Source organism: Globicephala melas, chromosome 10 (genome assembly GCF_963455315.2).
Source record: "Globicephala melas chromosome 10, mGloMel1.2, whole genome shotgun sequence".
NCBI classification, from domain to species: Eukaryota; Metazoa; Chordata; class Mammalia; order Artiodactyla; family Delphinidae; genus Globicephala; species Globicephala melas.
The window spans coordinates 10,615,323-10,630,786 of NC_083323.1; positions in this window are offsets into that span (position 1 = coordinate 10,615,323).

The window sequence follows — 15,464 nt, forward strand, 5'->3', positions numbered from 1 at the left end:
TGTGTCGCCTTGAACGAGTCATTTAATCTCTTTTTTGGCCTTGCCGCATGGCTTGTGGGGTCTCAGTTCCCCAACCAGGGATTGAACCCTGGCCACGGCAGTGAAAACCCGGAATCCTAACCAGCCTAACTCCCTCTCTTAATCTGTCTGAGCCTTAGTTTCTTCATCTGTGAAAGTGGCCCCTTAACACCTGCATTCTGGGCGTCGGCCTGGAGGGAGTGAGGCTGGAGACAGAGAGACTAGTGAGGGGGTTCTTTCTAGGGGGTCCCCAGCCCTGCCTTCCTGGGGCTGCTAGGTGACCCCTTCTCCCCTGCCCTGGAGCCCTGACAGATGCTGCTGCCTGGATTCTGGAAAGGTTCCCAGTTCCTGGACCAGCCCCACCCTGCTGTGGGTTGAGGCCACACTGCCACACCTCAGACTGGGCCCAGGTACTGATTACTAGGTGCCATTTCTGGGTACAATCTCGCCCATATGGGAAGAGGAGAGGTGGAGGAGGCCAGGGAGGGGAGGGGAGGGGAGGAGCCTGTCCATGAGAAGAGGGTCAGTGAGTGGGCCAGGGTCTCTGCAGTGTGCAGCATGGTGTGGTCCCCATGATGCCGTGAGAGGCTGGTGGGAGGCGCATCTGTTCCCATCCCTTCCCCCCCGGCTCCACTGTCACACATCCCTGCTGCCCTCCACCCATAGGCTACAGCAGGAGTGGGTGGGGTGGGCGACAAGGTGCTTCTTCGGGGAGAAGAAGAGGAGGAGGGGAGGGAGACGAGGAGAGGCAGGGAGGAGGTGGGGGAGGAAAGGAAAACAGAAATTGAGAGCAGGCAAGAGCTCTAGCGAGCCGGCAGTGACAATCAAAACAGGGACGGTTCACTGAAACTTCCCTGTGTCTGTCTGCTTCACACACACACATCTCACAACACATGCAGGTACCAGTATTATTTCTAAAGTTCAATTTTGTAAATGTTTGCGTTTTATTTAATCTATTCATTGGAATTGCTAATGCATTTATATCTCAGTAGTTAAAAGGTAAGTGTGTGTTACACCGGGTCTCTGTCTTTCCGTCCCTTCCCTCGGAGGACCAGGCTTTTCTTCCTGGAAGCAGCCGGCTACGCCTGCGACTTTGCTTCCCTTCCCGGGTGTCTGCGCCGAGACAAGCAAACACGCAGAGGAAAGCAAATATATACACATACATTTCCCCTTTTCTTAACCCATTAAATGGTGGCATTCCATCACCGGGGTCTTCTAATTTTTTTTCCACTTAAATCTATACCGGAGGCCACTACTAAAGCTCAGAGAGGTTAAGTCACTCATCTAAGGTCACACAGCAGGGACACAGAAGTGGGCGGAGACTGCGATAAACCAGCCGAGTGGGGTTGGGGGCGGGGGAGAGGACCAGTTTCCGGAAAGAGGCTGGGGAGGAGGAGGGGAGCCCTCCGGGAGCCGGGAGGCTGGCGGAGGCGAGCGAAGGGGGAGGGTGGACCGCCGAGCGCGGAGGCGCTAGCTGGGGAGGGAGCGGCGGCGCTGGGGCAGGCGAGGCTCAGTCTCCCGCCGCCTCCGCTCTGGTGGGTGCGGGGGGGCGCCTTCCTGGGTGTCCTCCTACACCCGCTTCCAAACCCTCTTCTAAGTGCCGGTCGGGTCCTTGCTTCCTCCCCTCATCCCTAGTCTCTCGCTGAGGTCTGGCAACCGAGTGGAGAGCAACTTGGTTCTAGTCTTGCTCCCGACCTAGGACGAACCACCTGTAAAATGGGTGTGTGGCGGGAGTGGGGGAACGCAGGAATGGGATGACGGAAATTGGACTTTCTGGGGCTAGTCTCTGTTGGCACCTCACCCCAATTTGGTGTCCCCCCCATCCTCCTCCCCCAGTGCACTCGCGCCCTTCCCCCCGCCACCGCCACCTGGCTTGGAGGAGGGGCGGTCACCGAGTAGAGGGGACTCTGCCGCCCCGCCTCGCAGCCCGCGCCCCCTTCCCAGCTGTTCTCCCGCCGACGCTGCGGGTCCGTGCCGGGAGCGCCTGGGCGGGGCCGCCGTCGGCAGCTTCCGCTTCGCTGAGCTTTAATGAAGGCCCCCGGGGCGCGGCCCGGGGTACGCCCCGCCCCGCCCCGTCTCCCGTGCACCGCCGGGTCCTAGAACGCTGCCGTCACTGACTGACACTGAGTTCGAATTCGACCAGAGCCGATTCTCCGTGCTTGATCTGCTGTGAAAGCTCCCTCCCTGAGCCTCACTTTGCTGCTCTCTAAGGGTTGGCGGGGGCAGGGAGAGGGTGGAGAAAAAGGGAACACCTCTTAGATGGTTGAAAGGATCGACAAATCCATGCCGGTCCCTCAGTTCAGTGCTTGGACTTAGTAAATGCTCAATAAATGTCTGCCGGGGTGGGAGGGGGTGGAGGAGGAGGAGGAGGAGGAGGAGTCCAGCTGGCCTGACTGCAGGACTCTGGAGCCAGAATGGACTTTGGAGAGACATCATGCGAATCCCCAGCCCCCTCTACATTCAGCGACGGAGGAGTGACTTGCTCAAGATCACAACCAACACTGGGGAGGGAAAGTGGTTCAGAGTGGAAATCTGAGTGTTCTCAGCTCTGGACCCCTTGGCAACACTTCCTCTCCCTGGTAGTGGGTGCCACACCTGAGCCCCCTTCACTCTGTCTTTGCCACCTTCTTTGAAGTGTTTAAACTGGAAGGGCTGTTAGGTCATCTGGCCTAACCCTCTGGTTTGCTGTGTGACCCTGAACTAGACACTCACCCTCTCTGGGCCCACATTCACACCTGTCAACTGAGGGGGCTGGACTAGCCTGGCAGTTTCCAAATGCCCCAGCAGCATATTAGAGTCTTTTGGAGAACTTAAAAAAAAAAAAAAAGTCAGCTCCTGGACCCCTTTTAAGACCTGGTGAGCCAGCACCTCCAGGATTTGAGCTAGCTGAGTCCTGGTCCCCGATCTGTTCCTGGGAGGCACAGACTGAAGAGCCTTCTAGCTTTTGACTCTGCCCCTCCCCAGTCTCTTCTTGGGACAGATGAGGACCCTGAGACCCAGAGGGGGGAGGTTGGCTGCCCTCCTCCCAGTCTCTTCTCTCACTGGGCCCCCTGTCCAACCTTCTGCCCATTCTCTTGGGCTGAGCTGAAGCATCTAAGGACCAGACTGACCTGGTGGGAGTGGAGGGAGCATCTGTGGCCCTGCCTGTGGCTGACCCTCCTTGTGGCCCTGTCATCTGGTTATTTCCTCAGCGCTGGGAGCCCTGCCTCACTTTTCTGAACCCCCAATTGTAGGAATCTCTTGGGTGGTACCTGGAAAGGACAGACGTGGTGCTGGCGGGGGAGGGGGAAGACAGGCATGTAGGAAGTAGGTTCATCTGTCTGTGGCCTTGAGGAGCTTGTGTTCTGGTCCTGGCTCCTCTTAGGAGGGATGGTTTGGGAGAGGAACTGATTGAAATGTACTTTTCGTTTCAGGAAATTAAAGTCCTCAATTTGAGAGCATGGTGGCAATTAGCGTTTGATCACGGGACGGTAGAGCGTAGGGGAACGTCCCCAGCGCACGGTTGGCTGGGCTGATTATCAGGCATGCTTCCTCCTGGGGGGACTGAGGCTCATCCCTCCCTTCCCCAGGACAGATTAAAGGTGGAATTTGATGAATCAATTTGTTTTCTGGAGGAGGGAAGAGGGAAGCAGAAATATGATAATAACTCGAATCAAGTTGCTCCACCCTGTCCTACAGGAGCCATTAGGAAGGGGGGCAGGGAAAAGAGGCTGACCCAAAAGTCGGGGCCCTGGGGTCTTCCTAGGTATTTGCACTGATGTGTCGGCCTTTGAAGTCTCACAGACCTGATTTCGAATCTTGATTCTGGCCTATATCAGCTGTGTGACCTTGAGAAATCCACTTCCCCTCTGTGTGCCTCCATTTCCTCATCTCCAAGAGAGGGACAGCTCAGCAGGGTGGCTGGGCTAACATTTGTAAATGTGCCTCGTGCAGTCTCTGGAACATAGTAGGTGCTCAGGAAAGGTGACAAGAGAGAGATCACGGGGTCTGGAGTCCAGCTGGCAGGAAGGAGAAGGAAGCTGGAATCAGGTTGGGTGGGGCCTGCAGTGCTGGGCCAGATGGCTCTCTCTGCAGCACATTCTGGGTCCCAGCAGACAGAGCACAGTAATGGGGGCCTTCTAGGCAGACAGCAAAAACTCCAAACAGTGGGTAGCAGGAGCAGCTTGTGTGATGCTACTCCCAGCCTGAGGAGTGAAAATAACCTCTTCCTTCCTCCCAGAAGTCTCCCCATCACCCTAAACCAGGTTTGGTCCCCCAGCGCATCTCAGCGTCCCCTTGACTTCCCTTCTGTAGCCCTGTGAGTTGTGGTGGGCGCCTAGTGAGCCAGGCACACAACAGGTCCTCAATCAGTGTTGAACACTGGGGAGAGCTGGGCAGCAGTGGCGCAGGGTGACGGGCTGTGGCTGCAGCTGGACTGGCCAGGAGAGGCTGGGCTGTAGCAGAGAGGGCTCAGGTCTCAGTCGGACCGACCTGGGTTCGAACCTTGCCTCTTCCTCGTTGTGTTGGGTGCGGGGCAAGTTGCTTCCCTTTTCTAAATCTCATCTGTAACTTACATTTTCCTGGGCTGGTTATTAATAACGGTAGCATTGGCCTCCTATCTCCTCCTAGAGAAGGTACCCTAGAGGAGCCTTAGCTCAGCTCCAAGGGGCCCTCTCTCCACTTCCTGAGTACAAGCCACATTCCAGGCTCTGTCCTAAGGGCTATACACGCTTTGTTTGACTTCATCACTCCCCTGTAAGACAGGGATAATTATTCCCACTTTCCCGACAGAGAAACTGAGGCTCAGAGAGGTCACCTGGCTTGCTCAGGCTCACCAGCAAGGAGCCAGTTGTCAAACGTGGGGCTCACTCTGACTCAGAGTCTGGGCTCTGTCCCACCTGGCTGGCACTGTGTGGAAGATGGGAGATCGGGGCTGGAGGCTGTAGCCGGCTGTGGGTGGGCAGCTCGTGGATCTCGGCTAATGGTCCCTGATGGGCCTGGTGCTAATGGGTACCGGAAGTGTCACACATAGATTTAGTGGGAAGGTAGGTGCTGGCTGTAGTGGGGTCAAGATTTTCTCTGCTCCCCCCTTTCCTGCTCCCACTCTTCTGGCCAGGAGGGAGAGGGCTGAAGGGAGGGTCTCAGGGAGGGAATGTATGCCCAGTTTCGCCACCGACTCTCCAGCTGGGCCTCAGCTTCCCCTTCTGCCCAGGGGGTAATGATCCCCACCCCTCAGGCCTGTTCTGAACACTGAGGGCAGTAACATATGGGAATGAAGCTTGTGGAAATCAGGTCAGACGGAGTGGTCGCTCTGTCCCCCCACGTTCCCCCCCCCAAGAAAATGCTCTCTCTTTGGGGATCCCTGGGTCTCAGGGATGCAGGCAGGTGCCCGCAGATTATGCCAGGGCCCCCTTGTCTCCCCCAGAGTAGTCCTAGGTGAGGGACCTGCACAGCCTGGCCTGAGTGGGTGGGTGGGTGGCTCTGGCTCAGCCTTGAAGTGCCTGCTTCTGATTGGAGGGCTGGTTGCTATGGTGACCGATTGATTGCCTGAGCTGCAGAGACTCAAGGGGAATGAGCAATGGGCCTTTCTCCCAAGCTGGATAGCTCAGGCTTGGGCGGAGAGGCCAAGGCAGGGGAGACACCCACGACTCCTCTCAGGACTGAGGGATCCACTGGGAACAGAAGGGCACCTCAGCTCAGTCCAGGAGCCACTATTGGGCACATACTGTGTGTGTGTGTGTGTGTGTGCGCGCGCGTGTGTCCCGAGCTACCAATGTGATGGAAGGAGGGGGAGGGACAGCATTTATGAAACACCTACTATGTAAAAATGAAGTTGCTGGACAAATATCATATGATATCCCTTATATGTGGAATCTAAAAAAAATGATACAAATGAACTTATTTACAAAATAGAAACAGACTTCGAAAACAAACTTATGGGTACCAAAGGGGAAACGTGGTGGGGGAGGGATAAGTCAGGAGTTTGGAGTTAACATATACACACTACTGTATATAAAATAGATAACCAACAAGGACCTACTATATAGCACAGGGAACTCTGCTCAATATTCTGTAATAACCTATATGGGAAAAGAATCTGAAAAAGAATGGATATATGTATATGCATAACTGAATCACTTTGCTGTACACCTGAAACTAACACAACATTGTAAATCAACTACGCTCCAATATAAAATAAAAAATTCAAATTAAAAAATGAAGTTGCTGGGACTTGAACCTGGCCCAGCAGACTCTCAAGCTGTTTGTGAGGACTAAACACATTTATGGGGGCCCAGCACGCACCTTCGGTCCATCAGAATGTAATCCCAGTAGCATCAAGGGTGAGGGAGAGACAGTCATTGCTGAGGGATGTCGGGGCTGGAGTGTCTGAGGGCCGGAAGAGTCAGGGCACACGGACTGGGGATGAGTTGAAGTGTTTGGAGTGGGGGAAATAAAGGCGTCCCTTACGGGGGGTGGGAGCACTGACTTAAGCAAAGGCAGGGAGGTGGGATGAGCAGGGCATGTGGCAGGAATCGGTCCCGCCATCTGTGATGCCGACTTGGATACGCTGAGAGGGATGGCAGTGATCTCTCTGGTTTGTTAGCCCCAGAAGTCTGTGCTGGTCCCACCCTGCCCCCTATCTTAGCCCCTCCCACTCCCCTCCTTCCAGCCTCCTCTCTGGGTCTGGAGATAAGCTGGTCTCCACTGTGCTTCCCCTTTGCCAGGGCCCCGGTGAGTCCTTGCCCTCTCTGGCTACACTGGCCCCACCTGCCAAGGGAGGAGATTGGCACAGGTGGGACTGTCCCCAGGACTCAAGTGTCAGTGGCTTCCTCCTCTCATCTCCCTGCTCTCACTCCCCTCTTAGATTCCTTTCCTCTCCACCTCTTTCTCAAACTGTTTCTTTCTCTCCCCTGACCTGGGAGGACCCCTAGCTCTCTCACAGTCTCTGTTTCTGCCCCCCCGGGGGTGGCATGATTTTGTTCTGATCCCTGTACCAGCCCCATCTCCCCAGTGAACCCAAACCCTGCTCCAGCCCTTATGGTTCCTGCCCCAGCTCTGCCTCATCCCAGCCCCATCCTGTGCTGCTGCCAGCCCCTGGCCTACCCTGCTCTGCCCTCTCCTATGCAGCCTCTGCCCCAGCTTCATCCAGAACTCCTACCCTCCCCCCCCGCTGCCCCTCTCCTACCCCTGCCTCAGTCCTGTCTCTCTCTGCCTCGTCTTCATTCTGAGCCCCTTTTCCAGCCTTGGGTTCCCAGATAGGTTTTCTTAGGTCTTGGCCTCATTGTCATTCTGTCCACGGCAGTATAAGTTGCTGGCTGCGGGTGCTGTCGGGGGTGAGGGAGAGAGGGGAAGAGAGAGGTTGGGGCTGCAGGCTGCGGGGAGCTTTAGGTCTGCTCCCTGAGCCCTTTCTCTGGGCAAAAAGGCTCTGACCAGGACTGGAAGAGCTGCTGTTTATTGAACACCTACTGTGTGCCAGAATCTTTAGACCACAGCATCTCTAACCTCCCAGCAGCCCTATGAGGCAAGTGTTATTCTCCATTTTACTCCAAGAGGTGAAGTGATGGCCCCATAGTAGATGGCAGGGTTCACCCTGGACCCAGGTCCTCGTGGTCAGAGCCCCTACTCACTGTCTTTTGCTGTGGGATCTGGGGAATGTGACAGTAGTTGGCTTCCCTACATCAGGTGTCCCTGGATCCCTAAAGCCCTGTGAGGTCTCCAAGGTTGGCCTGGGCTCCCATAGGCACAAATGGGGGTGAGTGAAGAAGACGTCCAGGGAGGGGGAAATGCATGGGCAAATGCTTGGAGGTTAGGGCTGTTTAGGGGAGACAGGCCTGGAGGACCCAGTTCTGTTTCTGCCCACCCCCCACCAGGTGTGTGTGTGATCAGAGCCACTTCATATAAGGCTTGAAGACCAGGCTGGGTGCCTGGCCTTTATACGGGAGAACTGGGGAGCCACTGAAAGTTGTTGAGCAAGGGAGGGACGAGATTCCATATGTATTGATCCCTTCCTTCCTTCATGGATGCATTTATTAAAAATTTTACTAAGAGTCTTCTCTGCGCCATGCCTTTGCTGGGATTGATGATACAGAAATACCAGTCACAATCTTGGTCCTCAAGGGGCTCACAGGCTCACGAGGGGCTGCATATTCATGCAATCATGCATATTCATAATGGCACTGAAATCCCACTGGTGCCAGCATAGCTTTGTATACTGGGGGCAGTGGAGGTGGGTGAGGGATCTGGAAGGTTTTCAGGAGGAGTTGGGGCCTGAACTGAGTCTTGGGGAGGGGTCGAGTAGAAGATGCCGGGCACATTGGATTGGAGGTAAGGAGGACGATTCCAGGCCAGAGGGAAGAGCAGGGGAAACCGCCTGGAGGCTGGCTCCAACCTTCTGTGTTCTAGGATGTGCTAGCGGTCTGGATATTTGGTAGGACTGAATAAGGGCGGTAGGTGAGCTCTTTGTGTGCTGCACTGGGGAGCATGGCCTGAACAGAGACAGCAGTGAGGAGCCGGGGGGAGGTGTGACACAGGCCGGTCACCCTGTCTGCAGGGTCAGAGATGGAATGGAGAGAGCTCGACAGGGTCAGGGAGACTTCGCAGGAAATGGCGGAAGTCAGAGCAGAGAGAATGGAGAAAAGAGAAAGACTGCCAAGTATCCCCTCATCCGTTCATCTAGACCGTGTTTGCTGAGCACCTACTGTGTGCCAGGGACTGTGCTGGGCGCCGATGGGGAGCCAGCCGGCCTTGGTCGCTGATGGGTAGGGGGCTGGGGGCTCAGTTGATGAGGATGGAATGAGGACAAGCAGGATTAGGCAGTGGGCGGTGGACACTTTGAGTTCAAGGTGCATTCATCCCGGTGGCTGTGTTTCCGGGATGGGAGAGGAGCAAGTGGCAGGGGCTAGGAGAAAACAACAAGTATTTCCAAGGGGGGCTGGGAGAAAGGAGCTAACTTCCTGGTGCTTTGCTGCTCTTTTCATTTAATCCTCATTTAATGTTAGTCCCGTTTGTTCAGATGAGGAGACAGGCTCAGAGACGGTATCACTTGTCCCCTTAGTGCAAGGGTGGGCAAACTTTTTCTGGAAAGGATTTAGGTTGTAAATGTCTTTGGCTTTGAGGGCCAAGTCTCTCCGTCAAGATGTTTCAACTGGGTCGTTGTAGTGGAAAGCAGCGATTTCAGTAACCAATATTAAAAGGGTATAGCTGTGTTCTAATAAAACTATACGTATGAACATTGAAATTTGGATTTCGTATAATTTTCACATGTCAGGAAATCTTATTCTTCTTTTGATTTTTTTTTTGATTTTTTTTAAATATTAAAAAATGTAAAAACCATGCTTAGTTCCTGGCAGCTTGGTGGACAGGATTTGGCCAGTGGGCTGCAGTTTGCTTACCCCTGCTTGGCAGGTGGTAGAGCAGGGGTTCGAACTCGGTTCTGCAAGCCCGGTGGACTCCCAGACCAGATCAGCTCCAGGTGCGTGCGAAGCCTCGGCGTCGTCCCTCCTGCGGGCTCTGCTCAGTCTGTCTCCAAGGTCAGCTCATCTTGGGTTGCACATGCGCAGCCGTGCTCTTGGGAGGAGGCCGCGAGCTCTGGATCTGCCAGCCAGCCGGGAAGGGGGTCCCTGCTCAGCCCTCATCAGCTGGGAAGACCCGAAACCTCTCCGGGCCTTAGTTTCCCCCTCTGTCAAGTGGGGCTTAGTAGAGAACCCACTCTCAGGGGCGTTGTGAGAACCTGCCTGGAGACGTGCCTCTGCCCTTATCTGCCTCAGTTTCCCTCCCCTGCTCCTGTCTCTGAGGCTGGTCTGTAATCGAGCCTCGGCCTCTCCCGGCCTCCCCGACCCCCCGCCAACCCCCTTAATGGTGAGAGCGACGTCCCGGGTGTCTCGCAGTTGCCTCCCGAGCCCATGGTATCTCGAAAGCTTTTAAGAATTAGGCTCCCTCCGGGGTGGCGGGGTTGGTCGGGAGAGGGGCGCCCACCAGCCGGAGCATTCTTGGCGGGCGGCGGCGGCCGCTCACGGTCTTTTCGAAAAATCTGCGGCTGATTATTATGGAAATCAGGCCCCAGCGGCGCGCCTGGTGGCGGTGACGCGGGAGCGGGGAGGCGCGCGTGGCTCGTCTGCAGGCCGCTCGGCGCGGACTCAGCTGCCCGGGGGAGGTGGGGAGGGGCGCAGCCCCCTCCGCCCTCCCCGCACTACTCTGGCCTCTCTGAGCCCCGGCGCCCGGGCGATGCAGTTCCCGGGCAGGGCTGATGGGCTGAGCTGTCCCTGGAGGGTCTGGGGTCGCGCTTCGAAGCCTGAACGCGCAAGGGCTCTTTGAGGCGTCGAGATTCATTTCTGCGGAGACCTGGGGACTTGGGACCCGCGGTGCTGGGTATTTTCGGTCCAAACAGAGGAAAAGGCTGTGGGGCTCATGCCCCGCCCTGGGAACAGAATTGGGCATAACGACAAGACCCATTAATTGAGTGCTTACTTTGCACCCAGCAGTGTGCTAAGCGCGCTGTGGCTGGTGATCTATTTAAAATTTTCCATTCATGCGGGCATTATCTCCCATTTTGTAGATGAGAAAATAGAGTCTCAGGCGAATTCATAGGGCAAACACTTGAGAGATCTGAAACTGAGGCTAAGGTCTATGGCCAGTTCTTACACCCTTGGTCATCCTGTCCCCTTGCATTTCCAGTGGCCCCATCCAACCCTGAACTGCCCAGGGTCTCTCTGGAGGGGGTCTCTGCAGATGGGGAGACAGACAACATGGCTGTGTCTGGGGCAGAGCTGAGGGTGCGGCGTGGTGGGCAGTCCTGAGAGGCCCTGGGTTTCTGCATGTACCCAATACTCTGAGAGAGGGTTTGAGGTGAGCCAGGAGGGCACCCTCTCCCCACTTCCCAACCCCACCCCCAACTGTCAGGGCACAACAAATCCCATCATTTGAAATCCAGTTCATATATATATATATATATTTATGCGGTACGCGGGCCTCTCACCGTTGTGGCCTCTCCCGTTGCAGAGCACAGGCTCCGGATGCGCAGGCTCAGCGGCCATGGCTCACGGGCCCAGCCACTCCGCGGCATGTGGGATCCTCCCGGACCCGGGGCACGAACCTGTGTCCCCTGCATTGGCAGGCGGACTCTCAACCACTGCGCCACCAGGGAAGCCCTCCTTTATATATGTTTTCACATTCTGGGGAAGGGGGACAATCTCAGCTTAAAAGTCATAGAGGGAATAAAAATGGAAAAGTCAGACAGATTTGGCCACTCTGTAAAATGACCAGAAAAATGACCTCAGTAGAAAGGCAGGCAGCAACCCTGGAAAACTTTTGTAGCAAACAAGACCAGCCATGGGGTCTGTCTGTTATCTTTGCTCTCTAACGAGCTCGGGTAGACCATGAGGAAAGACAGGGAAACCTGTGGGCAAAGGACAGGAGCCGACGATTCATATTAAAAAGGAAATACAGGGGCTTCCCTGTATTTCCTGCGCATCCGGAGCCTGTGCTCCGCAACAGGAGAGGCCACAACAGTGAGAGGCCCGCGTACCGCAAAAAAAAAAAAAAGGAAATACAAATGCTTCATCACCGCATGGAAAAAAAAATCATTCCCACCCAGAGACATAAAAGGCACGAAAACTTTAATAAATGCAATTCTATTCAGATTAACAAATATTTTAAAGCATGAAGACATGAAGTTATTTAATCTACCACTGAATAACTGTAGCTATCTTTTTTTTTTTTTTTTTTTTTTTTTTGCGGTACGCGGGCCTCTCACTGTTGTGGCCTCTCCCGTTGCGGAGCAACAGGCTCCGGATGCGCAGGCTCAGCGGCCATGGCTCACGGGCGCAGCCGCTCCGTGGCATGTGGGATCTTCCTGGACCGGGGCACGAACCCGTGTCCTCTGCGTCGGCAGGTGGACTCTCAACCACTGCACCACCAGGGAAGCCCTGTAGCTATCTTTAACTGAGCTCTTGTGACATGCTTTTAAGAGCTCTCCAAATGTTTGCTGCGCTCATCCTCACAATGGCTCCAATTCACAGATGAGGCAACCGAGGCTGAGAGAGATCAGTTACACAGTTTGCCCAAGGTTACACAGCTGGTGAGTAGTTGAGCAGAATCGCCTGTCAAATTACAAAGCAGGGGAGTTAAACCACTAGGCCAGTGGTTCTCAAAGTGTGGTCCCAGAGCAGCAGCACCCGTCACCTGGGAACTTGTTAGAAACACAAATTCTTGGGCCCACCTCAGGACTACCGAATCAGAAACCCTGGGGGTGGGGCCCAGCAGTCCGTTTCAACAAGCCCTCCAGGGGATTCTGCTGCTAAGATTGGAGAATGATTGCTCAGGGCTCCGGATGAGTGTTCAGGAGTGGACCTTGCTTCTGCTGTAGAAGGCAGGTTGTGTCGTTCCAAACTCTTTTGAAATATGAAGGGACGGCGGGTATTCTGAGACTGAAAAATGGCCAGTAATTGCACTTCTGAGAAGCTATATGGACAAGGTTTTATTCATGAAGCTATTAAGACAGTGGATTTATAAACGTGTAAAACTGGAAACAATCTAAGTCTCCAACAATAGGGGATTAGGGAGGAAAACCATGACTCATCTGCTAGATGGACTGCTGGGCAGTCATTGAGAAATGAGTTTGTGAAGAATATATAACATGGTACAGGGAGGGTGAACAACTCATCCTGGTTTGCCCTGGACTTTCTCAGTTATGGCTCTGAGAGTGCATTCCAGGAAAGCCCTTGGTCCTGACAAGTGAGGACAATTGGTCATCCTAATTACAATGGGCATGAGTGCTGCAGTCCAAGTATTTCTATTCTCCCTTCTTGATAAGCAGGTGGTAGAAGGGTAACTCTCTGGCTCCTTGAAGTTAGGTGGCCATGTGTCTTGCTTTGGCCAATGAAAAGTGAGCAGAAGTGATAACATGTCCAAGACAGTACTCCCAGTGGCCTGTGTCACAATGGTACCTCCGCAGCCTGGGTCCCTGAGTGACTGTGATAAACAGAGGCCCCTGTCCGACACCCCACTGAACATACAGTGTGAGCAAGGCGTAAACTCTTATGTGTGAAGCTGCTGAGATCTGGGGGTTATTTGTTACCACAGCATAAACTAGCCTGTGCAGACTGGTACACATGGGGAAATATCGATTCCATGGTGTTAAGGACACGTTACAAACTTGTCTGTGCAGTAGAAGCGTTGCAGAGATGTAACATATACAGTGTATAGGTGTGCTGGTAATAATCTGAAATGTTTATGATATCAGGTAGAAGAACTCTTGATCTAAGTTTTTTTTTTTCTTCTTGATCATTGCATTTTCCAATTTTCTCCAATGAACATGTTTTATTCTTTCTTTTTTTTTTTTTTTGTGGTACACGGGCCTCTCACTGTTGTGGTCTCTCCCGTTGTGGAGCACAGGCTCCGGACGCGCAGGCTCAGCGGCCATGGCTCACGGGCCCAGCCGCTCCGCGGCATGTGGGATCTTCCCGTACCGGGGCATGAACCCATGTCCCCTGCATCGGCAGGCGGACTCTCAACCACTGCGCCACCAGGGAAGCCCTGTTTTATTCTTTTTTAATAGAGGATATTTTATTCAAAAAATAATTTCTTTGGGTCAAAGCTGGGTCCTTTCTGGGCTCTTTCATTTTATTAAATGAAAATCTTTTGGAGGAAACACGAAGAGAAGAGAGTTAAGCTTTAGTTTCAAGAGATCAAGGAGATTGTAAAGGTCATGGATTAATCCTCCACTTCTGCTGGAAACTCCCTGCAGGTTCCTGGCTCCTCCTGGCCTCAACAGCTCAACAAAAACAAGTTGATCAGATGCTGCTTCCTGGCCATGTAACTCTGGGCAAGTCACAAACTCACTGAGCCTCCACATCCTCATCTGTTAAATGGGAATAATCCTGTCTCCCTCGTGGGCTACTGGGAGGATAGATGAGATGAAGGATGCTCAATAAATGTTGGTACCTTCTGCCTCTGTCTTCCTCGCAGAGCCTCCGTGGTGAGTGACCCCTTAGCACATGTCCTTTGACCTCTGTGAGGCTCAGTTCTGCATGAAGAAGGGGAAGGATGATTTTATAGGGCAAGGAATTCCTGGATGGAGCTGGAGGTCTCTTTGTGGAAGCAGAGAGATGGGCCTTGGAGTCCAGCAGCAGAATCAAATCGCACACCCTCCCTTGAGCCTGGCAGCCCCAGGCTACGAAGCCAGAAGGACTACCTGCAAACAGCCTCCAGCCCCACCTGTCTCCTGCTGTGACCTCTTCCCCTTCCCCATCCAGACAGAGTCTAACTGCTCGCTGGCCAGCCTGGTCCCAGCTTCTATTCAACTCCAACTGCTGCTGTTCTAGGCACAGGCCCCCTCTGTGCCCAGTGAACAGTTCACCGCTCCCCAGCCGTGCCACGCTGCTGCACAGTCCTTGCCATGTCCCCCCAGCTGCCTGGCAGATGTCCCTCCTCATCCCCGACAGCCCCTCTTCCACTGGTCCTCCCAGGTGCCGCAGGCCCCCTTCCCACACCCCTACTGCAACCCCCAGCCCTTTGCCCCACAAGGAGATCATTCCTCCCTCCTCTGTCTGTCCTGCCTCCGGCCTCTGACTCTGATTCATTCTTGTTTCTCCTGGAGCCCAGTACCAGCCTGGAAGCTGGTACCGGAAGAGCATGTTCTCCGGAAATGAGGCCCTGTGGAATCTGGCTTGTCTCCTGGAGGGAAGTTGGTAGATTTCAGGCAGAGGAGGCTGTGCTCACAGCTGTCTGGAAGAAGCCAAATTAGGTAGGAATGACACTGCCAGACAGGGAGAGGGAGGAAGGGCCCTGGCTTGGTGGGCATCTGTCCTCCCTGGTGAATGTGGGACCAGAGAGGGTCAGCCACTTGTCTAAGGTCACGCAGCAATTTGGGGCCAGGCCACGACTTCGACCCAGATCTGCCTCACTCTGAAGCTTTGCTCTTCAGCCATTCTGGGGGGGGTTGGTGGGGTGGGGGGTGGGCAGGGGATGCTGGCTGGAGTGGCTAGGTCTCTGCTGCCCCTTGAGGACCAGGCTCTCAGGACAGTTGGAGTGGTCCTTCCATTGCCGAAGGATGGCTCCAGGCTGGCAGAGCCCGGGTGGGAGGAGGCCTGTCTTTGATTCTTTGATGCTCACAATTTGTGGACCCCTGGGGAGCGCCTGAGTCATCACTGAGCTGGCAAACATTTAGCTCCTTTCATCGTCTCTAATAAATCAATTTCTCCAGGTCTCTCATACCTGCTGCTCGACTCCTGGCTGCCTGCCCCCCATTTCCTGGCCCTGGGCATCCGGGCGCAGGGTCCCAGGGCCAACTCTGCGCTTCCAGGCCAGAAGTGCTCCGACTTCCCAGGCACTGGCAGGGGTCCCCCTTGCCCCCTCCTGCTCCACCCCAGGCCATCCGGTGCCAAGCTTATTCTCCCTCGTTCTGTGATGGCCTAGTTCAGCAGCCATGTTACTGGATCCCCAGCCAGAGCTTCATGACAAGGGGCTCG